At 36.6% G+C, this 13,518-nt stretch overlaps 1 long non-coding RNA gene across 2 annotated transcripts; it reads left to right on the forward strand.

Annotated features, from left to right (window-relative positions):
• Positions 1-3,196: 3,196 nt before the first annotated feature.
• LOC112704063 (uncharacterized) lies at positions 3,197-5,377 on the forward strand. 2 transcript variants are annotated; one of them, XR_003154757.3, is made up of 4 exons: positions 3,197-3,344; positions 4,214-4,296; positions 4,568-4,632; positions 4,744-5,377. It is a non-coding gene; the product is annotated as an uncharacterized lncRNA (long non-coding RNA). The 2 variants fall into 2 exon arrangements; XR_011863475.1 differs by having other exon boundaries at positions 4,568-5,377.
• Positions 5,378-13,518: the final 8,141 nt, after the last annotated feature.

Here is a 13,518-nt window from a genome sequence, read left to right on the forward strand (position 1 = left end):
GCACTGGGTCGTCCAAGTAATACCTTACGTGAGTAAGGGTCGATCCCACGGAGATTGTTGGCTTGAAGCAAGCTATGGTTATCTTGTAAATCTTAGTCAGGATATCAGAAATTATCAGGATTGATTGTGAAAAGTAAAAGAACATGAAATAAGTACTTGTTTTGCAGTAATGGAGAATAGGTTGAGGTTTTGGAGATGCTCCATCTTCTGAATCTCTGCTTTCCTACTGTCTTCTTCTTCAAGCACGCAAGGCTCCTTCTATGGCAAGCTGTATGCAAGGGTTTCACCGTTGTCAGTGGCTACCTCCCATCCTCTCAGTGGAAATGTTCAACGCACCCTGTCACGGCACGACTATCCATCTGTCGGTTCTCGATCAGGCCGGAATAGAATCCAGTGATTCTTTTGCGTCTGTCACTAACGCCCCGCCATCAGGAGTTTGAAGCTCGTCACAGTCATTCAATCATTGAATCCTACTCAGAATACCACAGACAAGGTTAAGACCTTCCGGATTCTCTTGAATGCCGCCATCAGTTCTAGCTTATACCACGAAGATTCCGGTTAAAGAATCCAAGAGATATCTACTTAATCTAAGGTAGAACGGAGGTGGTTGTCAGGCACATGTTCATAGTTGAGAATGATGATGATTGTCACGGATCATCACATTCATCCGATTTAAGAACAAGTGATATCTTAGAATGGAAGCAAACATGATTGAATGAAAAACAGTAGTAATTGCATTAATCCATCAAAACACAGCAGAGCTCCTCACCCCCAACCATGGGGTTTAGAGACTCATGCTGTGGAAGGTACACAAAGAAACGTGTAAAGTGTCATGAGGTACAGATACAATGTCAAAAGATCCTATTAATAGTAAACTAGTAACCTAGGGTATACAGAAATGAGTAAATGACGTAAAAATCCACTTCTGGGTCCACTTGGTGTGTGCTTGGGCTGAGCAATGAAGCATTTTCGTGTAGAGACCTTTTCTGGAGTTAAACACCAGCTTTTATGCCAGTTTTGGGCGTTTAACTCCAAGTTTTATGCCAGTTCCAGCGTTAAACGCTGGAATTTCTGAGGCTGATTTGCAACGCCGGTTTGGGCCATCAAATCTTGGGCAAAGTATAGACTATCATATATTGCTTGAAAGCCCAGGATGTATACTTTCCAACGCCGTTGAGAGCGCGCCAATTGGGCTTCTGTAGCTCCAGAAAATCCACTTCGAGTGCAGGGAGGTCAGAATCCAACAGCATCTGTAGTCCTTTTCAGTCTCTGAATCAGATTTTTGCTCAGAACCCTCAATTTCAGCCAGAAAATACCTGAAATCACAGAAAAACACACAAACTCATAGTAAAGTCCAGAAAAGTGAATTTTAACTAAAAACTAATAAAAATATACTAAAAACTAACTAGATCATACTAAAAACATACTAAAAACAATGCCAAAAAGCGTATAAATTATCCGCTCATCACCATGTCACATGAAAAAGTTATGAGCTTAGAAACACAACCTTGCTTTTCAGAATTCTGTTTTCAAAATTCAGTAAGCTACCCTCACTCTTTGAACCATAACTAATTTTTTAAAAAACGTTTTGACACAAAATTTTAACTGTAGATTCTGGGCTCAAAAAGATTAAAAATGTCATTAATTTCAGCTCAAAAACTCAACAGAATTGCAAATTAGGTGGGTTGGAAGTTGGTGCTTATGCAGTAGAGAAATAGGATTTTCTGCAGAAACCATCAATCTTTAAAAATTCATTTCTCCCAAACCACTCATCAATAAAATCTGCATTTTTTATGAGGCACTCAAAACATGTTAAAGATTAGTGAAAAATGGTTTCACTCAAAAATAAGAGCTAGTATGCTCCCAGAAACGGTTCTATTCTACTACCAATTATGCAGAAATCCTGTCTAGACTTTTTCAGCAACCTTACATACCATATTCCATACTTAAAAGTTAAAACTATAATCCTTCCAAAAATCAAACTTCTAACCTTTTTTCATTTGTTCAGAGATGCTTTCACAACCAACACATTCTAAGAAAATAAATTCAATAAATTTCACAATTTCAAGTACCTAAACAAAGTCAAGCTTGCGCCTTTCTGCATTATACCAAACATAACAATTCAAACACATACTAGAACCATATTTATCATCAATCAAGCAAATAATACTTCATCAATTCTCATCATAGGCACAACCACAAAAATAACAATCTAATTATCTTAACCCTTACTTGGTGATGTCGAAAATTGATATGCTTTGCTCCTAAGCTCACTTTCTCAGCTAGAACACCTAATGCATCATAATTTAATTTTATTCATCATTATCATTAGGCCCTTAGAGCCAAATGATGAGCGGATATTTTATACGCTTTTTGGTGGTATTTTCATGTAGTTTTTAGTATGCTTTACTTACTTTTTAGTATATTTTTATTAGTTTTTATGCAAAAAATCACATTTCTGGAATTTACTATGAGTTTGTGTGTTTTTCTGTGATTTCAGGTATTTTATGGCTGAAATTGAGGGACCTGAGCAAAAATCTAATTCAGAAGCTGAAAAAGGACTGCAGATGCTGTTGGATTCTGACCCTCCTGCACGCGAAATGGATTTTTTGGAGCTACAGAAGCCCAATTGGCATGCTCTCAATTGCGTTGGAAATTAGACATATTGGGCTTTCCGTCAATGTATAATAGTCTATACTTTACTCGATATTTGATAGTGCAAACTGTCGTTTAAATGCCAGATTTTTACTATTTTTTGGCGTTAAACGCCAGAACTGGCATAAAAGTTGGAGTTAAACGCCCAAACTGGCACCAAAGCTGGCGTTTAACTCCAAAAATAGCCTATGCACGTGAAAGCTTCAATGCTCAGCCCAAACACACACCAAGTGGGCCCCAAAAGTGGATTTCTGCACTATCTATCTTAGTTTACTCATTTTCTGTAAACCTACACTACAAGAAAATGAAACATTTGTAATAAAAAATTTGTATCAAATTTAAAATTGTTATAAATTATAGCTTTTTTGTAACAATAATTAGTTATTATTACAAAATAAGAATATTTTGTAACAATAAAAAAATTTGTTACAAAACATTTCAATATTTTGTAACAACTTGATTTATTTTGTTACAAATTATGTTGGCTTTCGTATTGAATTGTTGTTTTGTTACAAAATGTTCGGTGTTATAATATTTTCAGAGTCATTATTGTCATTGTTCGGTGTTACTGCCCTTGTCTAGAGCTATTGAAAGTTTTTGCTACGAGAATATTACTAGAATCGCTGCTGCTGCCATGAATTGGGGATAAAGGGGATTCCTGCGTCAAATCCTGCTATTGCGACATTGAGGTGGGGGGTTCATTTGTAAATTGAAAGCTTTTAAATTAACAATGCCCAAAGATTTTATTGAGTAATGAAAATAACTTATAAATGTTATGTATGGCCAATTGATGAAAGTCAGAATTGTTGGTAATAGTGAATACGATTGATTGTGATAAGATTGATTTGTTGTTGTGTTTTGTTTGAGGATGATTTTTATTGGTTATGTGATTTGATGATGATAAGGGTATGCTTGGAAACTTGGTTGGTAGCTGATGAACTATTATGAACATGTGCTTGATTTCTTAAATGTTTAAGAATGCTGAAAAATTCTGTGTTTAGCTGGTTGTGATAAAGAATTGCCAGAGTTGTGTTTAATTACTGAGTTTTGGCTAATTGAGGTAGGGGATTTTATTTTGAAATTAACTGTAATGCCATGGAAGTCTAGGATTTAATTTATTAGAACTTCTGATTAGGGATATTATTTTTTATTATCAAAACTTGTGAATATTAAGGCTGTTGATTATTGTTCTGTGTAGTTTTTTTTCTGATTTGTTACTTGTTTTTTTTTTTTACTTGTTCTGATTAGTAATTTAGTATTATTAGAACTTCAAATTATTACTTGTTTTTGTTTTTAATTTGTTCTTAATTTAATTGATGCTAGATTGATGCCCAACAAAATTCATTCATAATAATAATTATTTACATGTTCATACCATCGATTGAGTTGTTACTCTTGAGAAACTTAGGGCTAAAAGAATTGAAGTTTTGGCCCTTGTTTGCCATGTCTCCAACGATCAATAGAGAAAGGATTTAATTCAAAAAACCGCACATTGTGTAATTGTGCTGGTTTATACATGTTGTACTAACTTGATTTCATGGGATATTTTTTAATGCAGCTGCCAAGACTCAGAAAAAGACAAGGGCTGGAAGTGATTTGAGTTTGACAAGGATGCGCCTCTTGAAGATGAGGAAATTGAAGGTTGGACTTGTTTGCCAATTTCATTATTCTAAATAAATTTGCGCAGATTTCTTCATTGCAAATACAATCTGTTTTAATACTATTGTTGTGTGCTTGTTAATACCACCAATACTTATTAATTTTAATTGTTCATTGCTTAGTCATGGTGATTCTTTTAATTATTGAATGCCAATGATATTTTTTCTTATAAATGATAATGAGTAATGGTTTGGGGTTTGGCTTGAAGTCTGAAACTTAATTGAACTGATTGTATTTGCCCACCTATCTGCAGTGGCTGAAGATGATGCTTCCTTGGTCAAGCAAATTGGCCAGAGTTTCTAGTATTCTAAAATAGAGGTATATTCCTCTTCTTATATTTATGCATAGTCAGTTTTGTTCCTTGTTAACATACATGCATCATCTATGTATGGAAGACTAAACATAGATCGAATCCATTTTCTTATCAAGGCAAGAAGGGAGGAACAAATCCAAGCTGCTCATGACAAAGCCATGTTTGGTGCTTCAGCACTTCCACCTCCTACCAGTACTGACAGTGAGCCTGAAAGGGAAAATGAGAAAGAAGTTGATAAAAAAACTGTTGTTACAAGCCTCTTAAGTGAAACGGTAAGTGGTTTCACTGCAGACTTATGTGGATAAGCATGATGAGTCATTTAAGTAATCCTTGTATTTGTGTGTGCATTTGTTGTTGAATAATTTCTCACATTAAGTTGTTATTCCTGCTCTATACTTGCTGTTGGTTGCTGCTGATTTTTCCCCCTCATTACTTGCTTATTGAATGATTGTTAAATTCAATGAAAAAGGAAATGCTGTTGAGTTATTGTTGTTTGTGTTGGAATAGATGATGATTGCTGAACTGAGATTGATTTTATTGATAAATCTGTTGCTGAAATCGTTTAGTTTGACTTGATTAATTTTCTGTTGAGTTAATGGATAAACTGCTATGCCCTTGCTGCTTGCAAGTGTAATGGTTATTGACTTCAATGAGTAGAATGCTGCCTAAATCCAATACCTTTGTTCATTTTACTGTTTTGGGTGCTGTATGATGGGCCATTGATTGCTGTTCTACTGAGTGCTGCTCTGCTTCTTGCTGGTTGGATTAGTTTTAATTGTTTCCTCATGTTTTCTTGTTGGAATTGGCTTATTTACTTCCTTCCTATGAATTCATTATGATTTTTTGTGTTTTTAACTGTTAAAGAATTCATATGGAATTTGAATTGATTGATTGAAATTGTGAAATAGGCAAATTTACTACTGAAATGCTGCCGAAATTTATTTTAAGCTGTTTTCAATATTCATCTTTGATTCAATTAATTGATTGAGTTGGTATTTAATTGCTTTTGGTTTTCAACTGTTGCTAAGCTCAATTGATTGATTATCCGGCTAAGTGCTTCACTGTTTTGGTTGTTGGAAGCTGGAAGCTTTGGGTTTTGTTATTCACTATTTGGTTGTTGTCCTATTTGGTTGCTCAATTAAACTGCATTGTGTTGTTTGAAAGGGTGCAAGTTGTGAATTGGTTGTGTTTGTTGGAACCGTGGACGGTGAAAATATCCAAGTTTTAGGGGAGGTTCTGCCGAAAATTTTCTAAACATTTTGGATAAAACTTAGTGGAAAAATTATAATTAGTGTTATATCTTGTTTCTAACTTTTTTGTTTCGGTTTTTCTTATTTACAAGAGTACTAAAATGGTGACCATATGCTACCTTGAGGGCTCAAGAATATTTTGATGCATAGAGACACTAATCTATGTTAGAACTTTTATGTTTTGGTTAAACTTTTATGTTAGAACTTTTATGTTTTGGTTGAACTAATCAATATACTCACTAGCTAATGTTATTTTGTTTCAAGACAATTTTAGCTAAAAGGATCTTGTTTGACTTATGTATATTTTTGCATATTATATACAAGTAAACTTGCTTACAAACAAAACTCTTTTCATTATTAATCTCCTGACTAAGGTTTACAAGATAACCATATATTGCTTCAAGCCGAGAATCTCCGTGGGATCGACCCTTACTCACGTAAGGTATTACTTGGACGACCCAGTGCACTTGCTGGTTAGTGGCACTGGAGTTGTGAAAAGTGTGAATCACAATTCTGTGCGCCATGTTTTTGGCGCCGTTGCCGGGGATTGTTCGAGTTTGGACAACTGACGGTTCATCTTGTTACTTAGATTAGGAAAAATTTGTCTTTTCGGTTTAGAGTCTTTTTTTTTCTTTTAAAAAAAATTTCAAAAATATCATTTTTCTTTATTTTAATTTTCTTTGAGTTTAGTTTCATGTTTTACGTTTAGTGTCAATTGCATGTGGTTATTTTCTTTTAATTTTTTGAGTTGTTCTTGTTTATTTTCCTTGTTTGATCTTTGAATTTTCTTGTTTGGTGTCTTTCCTTGTTTTTCCTGTGTATTTTCGAATTATTAGTGTCTAGAGTATAAAAATTTTTTAGTTTGGTGCTCCTTATTTTCGAAAATTTGAAGTCTTGTGTCTTTTTATTGTTTTTCTCTTTCCTCATTAAATTCAAAAAAATCAAAAAATATCTTTGCCTTTATTCACTCATAATTTTCGAATTCCTTGAGTTGATTTAGTCAAAATTTTTAAAATTTGGTAGTTTCTTGTTAGTCAAGTCAAAATTTCAATTTTTAAAATTATCTTCTTAAACCTTTTTTAAAACAAACTCTTTTTCAATTTTCTCTTTTTATTTTTTTCGAAAATCCTTCATAAAATTTTTCAAAATCTTTTTCTTTTTCTTACATACAATTTTCGAATCTCTTGTCTTGGCTCACTAAATTGATTGAAAAATTTTAAGTTTGGTGTTTTCTTGTTAAGAAAGTTTCAATCCTTAAAATTTTAAGATCATAACTTTTTCAATACTTCCTAACCACTTTTTCTCTCTTCATTTTTCGAAAATTCTCACCCAAAATCTTTCATTTATTTTATTTTATTTGATTTTATCTTCTTTTATTTTCGGATTTCTAAAAATTTTAAATAATAAATATAATATTTCTATCTCCAATCCACATCATCTCCCTTTCTCCATCATGGACCTAAGTGGAAATGAACAGTCCAGAAGGACTCTGGGGTCATATGCTAACCCCAATACTGCTTCATATGGGAGTAGTATCTATATACTCCCCATAAGAGCTAACACTTTTGAGCTAAATCCCCAGCTTATTATCATGGTGCAGCAAAATTGCCAGTATTTCGGTCTTCCACAGGAAGAGCCTAATGAGTTTCTGGCACAATTCTTACAAATTGCAGACACAGTACGTAATAAGAAAGTGGATCAGGATGTCTACAAATTATTGTTATTTCCATTTGCTGTAAAAGACCAAGCTAAGAGGTGGTTAAATAACCAACTCAAAGCCAACATAAGAACATGGAAACAGTTGTCAGACAAATTCCTGAATCAATATTTCCCTTCAAAAAGGATGACACAGCTAAGGCTCGACATCCAAGGCTTTAAACAAGAGGATAATGAATCTCTTTATGATGCCTGGGAGAGGTACAGAGGGATGCTAAGGAAGTGCCCCTCTGAAATATTTTCAGAATTGGTGCAGTTAGACATATTCTATTATGGGCTTACAGAAAAAGCCCAGATATCTCTAGACCACTCAGCTGGTGGATCTATACACATGAGAAAGACAATTGAAGAGGCTCAAGAGCTTATTGATACAGTTGCTAGAAATCAGCATCTGTACTTAAGCAATGAGTCCTCCATGAAAGAAGAAGCTAAGGCAGTTTCCACTGAACTTTGTCCTCCAGCACAAGTTGCTGAACTCAATCAGCAATTATGTTTTCTAACAAAACAGCTAGCAGAATTCAAAGAGATGCTATAAGAAACCAAAGATGCTAACCAGAATATGGTAAAACAATTGAATCAGACAAAATAGCAGTTATCTAAACAGATAACAGAAGAGTGCCAAGCTGTTCATTTAAGGAGTGGGAAGACATTAAATACCTCAACTCAAAGCAGCAAAAAAAGCTAAGAAAAGAATAATTGACAGAGGATGAGCAAATCACTGCCCAAAATCCCTTTGTGGATAGTAAGAGCCCAGAGAGAAATACTTCTGGCGTTCAAACACCAGAAAAGGGTAAAGAATTGGTGTTAAATGCCCAGTGGGTGTCCAGTTCTGGCGTTCAAATGCCAGAAAATGGTGGGAATTTGGCGTTAAACGCCCATCCAGCCCCTAATTCTGGAGTTCAAATGCCAATGAGGGATCAGACACCTACAAGTGCTGATAGTAACCCCTCTAAGAAGGCTTCTCTAACCACCTCTGTAGGAAATAAACCTACAACAACTAAGGTTGAAGAATACAAAGCCAAGATGCCTTATCCTTAGAAACTCTGCCAAGCAGAACAGGATAAATAATTTACCGCTTTGCAGACTATCTCAGGACTCTTGAAATCAAGATTCCGTTTGCAGAGGCATTTGAGCAAATACCCTCTTATGCTAAGTTCATGAAAGAGATCTTAAGCCATAAGAAGGATTGGAGAGAGACTGAAAAGGTTTTTCTCACTAAAGAATGCAGTGCAGTCATTTTAAAGAGCTTACCAGAGAAGCTTAAAGATCCTGGAAGCTTTATGATACCATGCACATTAGAGGGTACTTGTACCAAGACAGCTTTATGTGATCTAGGAGCAAGTATTAACCTAATACCTGCATTCACTATTAGAAAGCTTGGCTTGACTGAAGAAGTCAAACCAACCCGAATATGCCTCCAACTTGCTGATGGCTCCATTAAATATCCATCAGGCATAATTGAGGACATGATTGTCAAGGTTAGGCCATTTGCCTTTCCCACTGACTTTGTAGTGCTGGAAATAGAGGAGCACAAGAGTGCAACTCTCATTCTAGGAAGACCTTTCCTAGCAACAGAACGAACCCTCATTGATGTCCAAAAAAGGGAGGTGACCCTGAGAGTCAATGAGGATGAGTTTAAGTTGAATGCTGTCAAAGCTATGCAGCATCTAGACACATCAAAAGACTGCATGAGGGTTGATATTATTGACTACCTGGTAGAAGAAGTCAATATGACTGAGAGTCTCGAATCAGAGCTAGAGGACATCTTTAAAGATGTTCAGCCTGATTTAGAGGAACCAGAGAAAACAGAAGTACCCCTGAAAACTCCTCAGGAAGAGGATAAGCCTCCTAAACCCGAGCTCAAACCACTACCACCATCCCTGAAATATGCATTTCTGGGAGAGGATGCAGCTTTTCCTGTGATCATAAGCTCTGCCTTAGAACCACAGGAAGAGAAAGCACTACTTAAGGTGCTAAAGACACACAAGACAGCTCTTGGATGGCCCATAAATGATCTTAAGGGCATTAGCCCAGCCAGATGCATGCACAAAATCCTATTGGAGGATGATGCTAAGCCAGTGGTTCAACCACAGAGGTGGCGAAACCCGGCCATGAAGGAAGTGGTGCAGAAAGAGGTCACTAAATTACTAGAGGCTGGGATTATTTATCCTATTTCTGATAGCCCCTGGGTGTGCCCTGTCCAAGTCGTCCCAAAGAAAGGAGGTATGACAGTGATTCATAATGACAAAAAGGAACTGGTTTCTACAAGAACAGTTACAGGGTGGCGTATGTGTATTGACTACAGAAGGCTCAATACAGCTACCAGAAAGGATCATTTACCTTTACCATTCATAGACCAGATGCTAGAAAGACTAGCAGGTCATGACTATTACTGCTTTTTGGATGGCTATTCAGGCTATAACCAAATTGCAGTAGATCCTCAGGATCAAGAGAAAACAGCATTCACATGTCCATCTGGAGTATTTGCCTACAGAAGGATACCATTTGGTCTGTGTAATGTACCTGCAACCTTTCAGAGATGCATGCTCTCTATTTTCTCTGATATGGTAAAAAAATTTCTGGAAGTCTTCATGGATGACTTCTCAGTATTTGGAGACTCATTCAGCTCCTGTCTTGATTATCTAGCACTTATTCTGAAAAGGTGCCAAGAGACTAACCTGGTTTTAAACTGGGAAAAATATCACTTTATGGTGACTGAAGGAATTGTCCTTGGACATAAAATTTCGAACAAAGAAATAGAGGTGGATCAAGCTAAAGTAGAGGTAATTGAAAAATTACCACAACCCACCAATGTTAAGGCAATCATAAACTTTTTGGGACATGCAGGATTCTACAGGAGGTTTTTAAAGGATTTTTCAAAAATCACAAAATCTCTGAGTAATCTGCTAGCTGCTAATACACCATTTGTCTTTGACACAGAGTGTTTACAGGCCTTTGAGACTCTGAATGCTAAGTTGGTCACAGCACCTGTCATTTCTACACCAGACTGGACATTACCATTTGAATTAATGTGTGATGCCAATGACCATGCTATTGGTGCAGTATTAGGACAAAGGCATAACAAGCTTCTGCACATCATTTACTATGATATTCATGATCTAAATAACGCACAGAAGAATTACACAACCACAGAAAAAGAGCTGCTTGCAGTGGTGTATGCCATTGACAAGTTTAGATCCTATTTAGTAGGATCAAAAGTGATTATGTACACTGATCATGTTGCTCTCAAATATCTACTCACAAAGCAGGATTCAAAACCCAGGCTCATAAGATGGGTGTTGCTTCTGCAAGACTTTGATATAGAAATAAGAGACGAAAAAGGGACAGAGAACTGATGAGCGGATAATTTATACGCTTTTTGGCATCATTTTTAGGTAGATTTTAGTAGGATCTAGCTACTTTTTAGTATATTTTTATTAGTTTTTAAGCAAAATTCACATTTCTGGACTTTACTATGATTTTGTGTGTTTTTCTGTGATTTTAGGTATTTTCTGACTGAAATTGAGGGACCTGAGCAAAAATCTGATTCAGAGGCTGAAAAAGGACTGCAGATGCTATTGGATTCTGACCTCCCTGCACTCAAAATAGATTTTTTGGAGCTACATAAGCCTAAATGGCATGCTCTTAATTGCGTTGAAAATTAGACATCCAGGGCTTTCCAACAATATATAATAGTTTATACTTTGCTTGAGTTTTGATGACACAAACTGGCGTTCAAACGCCAACTTCCTGCCCTATTCTGGCGTTAAACGCCAAAAACAAGATAGAAGCTGCAGTTAAACGCCCTAACTGGCATAAAAACTGGCGTTTAACTCCAAGAAAGTCTCTACACATGAAAGCTTCAATGCTCAGCCCAAGCACACACCAAGTGGCCCGGAAGTGGATTTCTACATCATTTACTTATTTCTGTAAACCCTAATAACTAGTTTAGTATAAATAGGACCTTTTACTATTGTATTAGACATCTTTGGATTGTTGAATCTTTTGGATTATCCTTAGGTCATCTTTGGAAAAATTTTCCTTAGACTTGGAGGCTGGCCTCTCGGCCATGCCTAGACTATTTTCACTTATGTATTTTCAATGGTGGAGTTTATACACACCATAGATTAAGGTGTGGAGCTCTGCTGTTCGTCGAGTATTAATGCAAAGTACTATTGTTCTTCTATTCAATTTAAGCTTATTCTTATTCTAAGATATTCATTCGTACACAAGAACATGATGAATGTGATGATTATGTGACGCTCATCACCATTCTCAACCTATGAACGCGTGCCTGACAACCACTCCGTTCTACGTGAAAACAAGCTTGAATGTATATCTCTTGGATTCCTGGCCCACGACGCATGGTTGCCTTTCCTGACAACAGAGCCTTCTATTCCGTGAGATCAGAGTCTTCGTGGTATAAGCTAGAATCAATTGGCAGCATTCTTGAGATCCGAAAAGTCTAAACCTTGTCTGTGATATTCCGAGTAGGATCTGGGATAGGATGACTGTGACGAGCTTCAAACTCATGACTGTTGGGCATAGTGACAGACGCAAAAGGATCATTGGATCTTATTCCGATAGATGATTAGCCCTACGTAACCCGTAGTTGGACCATTTTCACTGAGAGGATAGACGGTAGCCATTGGCAACGGTGATTCCCTTACATACAGCTTGCCATGGAAAAGAGTATGAATGATTGAATGAAGACAGTAGAAAAGCGGAGATCCAGAAGGAATAACGAATCTCCATACGCTTATCTGAAATTCCCACCAATGAATCACATAAGTATCTCTATCTTTATTTTATGTTTATTTATCTTTTAACTATAAAAACTCTAAAACCATTTGAATCTGCCTGACTGAGATTTACAATATGACCATAGCTTGCTTCAAGCCGACAATCTCCGTGGGATCGACCCTTACTCACGTAAGGTTTATTACTTGGACGACCCAGTGCACTTGCTGGTTAGTTGTGCAAATTTGTGAAAAAGAGTTGAGATTACAATTGTGCGTACCAAGTTGTTGGTGCCATTGAGATCACAATTTCATGCACCAAGAACCAAGTAGCTGATCACTTGTCTCGGATAGAACCAGTAGCAAGGGTGTCTCTTCCCCTGACTGAAATCTTTGAAACCTTTCCGAATGAGCAATTCTTTGCCATTCAGGAAATACCATGGTTTGCAGACATTGCAAACTATAAGGCTGTAAGATTCATGCTCAAAGAGTACAGTAGACAGCAAATGAAAAAATTAATTTCTGATGCAAAGTACTACTTGTGGGATGAACCATATGCGTGCCTAGAGAAGAAGCACAGAAGATCCTATGGCATTGCCATGGATCACAATATGGAGGACATTTTGGAAGTGAGCGAACAGCCACAAAAGTCCTCCAATGTGGCTTCTACTGGCCTACTGTCTATAGAGACTCCAGAGAACTTGTACGTAACTGTGACAGTTGCCAAAGAGCTGGTAATTTGCCTCACGGTTATGCCATGCCTCAGCAAGGGATCTTAGTAATTGAGTTGTTTGATATATGGGGTATTGATTTCATGGGGCCTTTCCCACCATCATACTCAAACACTTACATTCTGGTGGCAGTAGATTATGTATCTAAATGGGTAGATGCAGTTGCCATACCCACTAATGATACTAAGACAGTGCTGACGTTCCTCCAGAAGCATATTTTCAGCAGATTTGGTGTCTCCAGAATACTAATCAGTGATGGAGGAACTCATTTCTGCAATAAATAGCTTGACTCTGCTCTGATCCGATATGAAATTAACCACAAAATGGCAACTCCATATCATCCACAGACAAATAGGCAGGCTAAAATCTCAAATAGAAAACTAAAACGAATCCTGGAATGGACTGTAAGTACCCGTAGAAAGGATTGGGCAAGGAGTCTGGATGATGCTATATGG

This window comes from Arachis hypogaea, chromosome 7 (genome assembly GCF_003086295.3).
Source record: "Arachis hypogaea cultivar Tifrunner chromosome 7, arahy.Tifrunner.gnm2.J5K5, whole genome shotgun sequence".
Taxonomy (NCBI): Eukaryota; Viridiplantae; Streptophyta; class Magnoliopsida; order Fabales; family Fabaceae; genus Arachis; species Arachis hypogaea.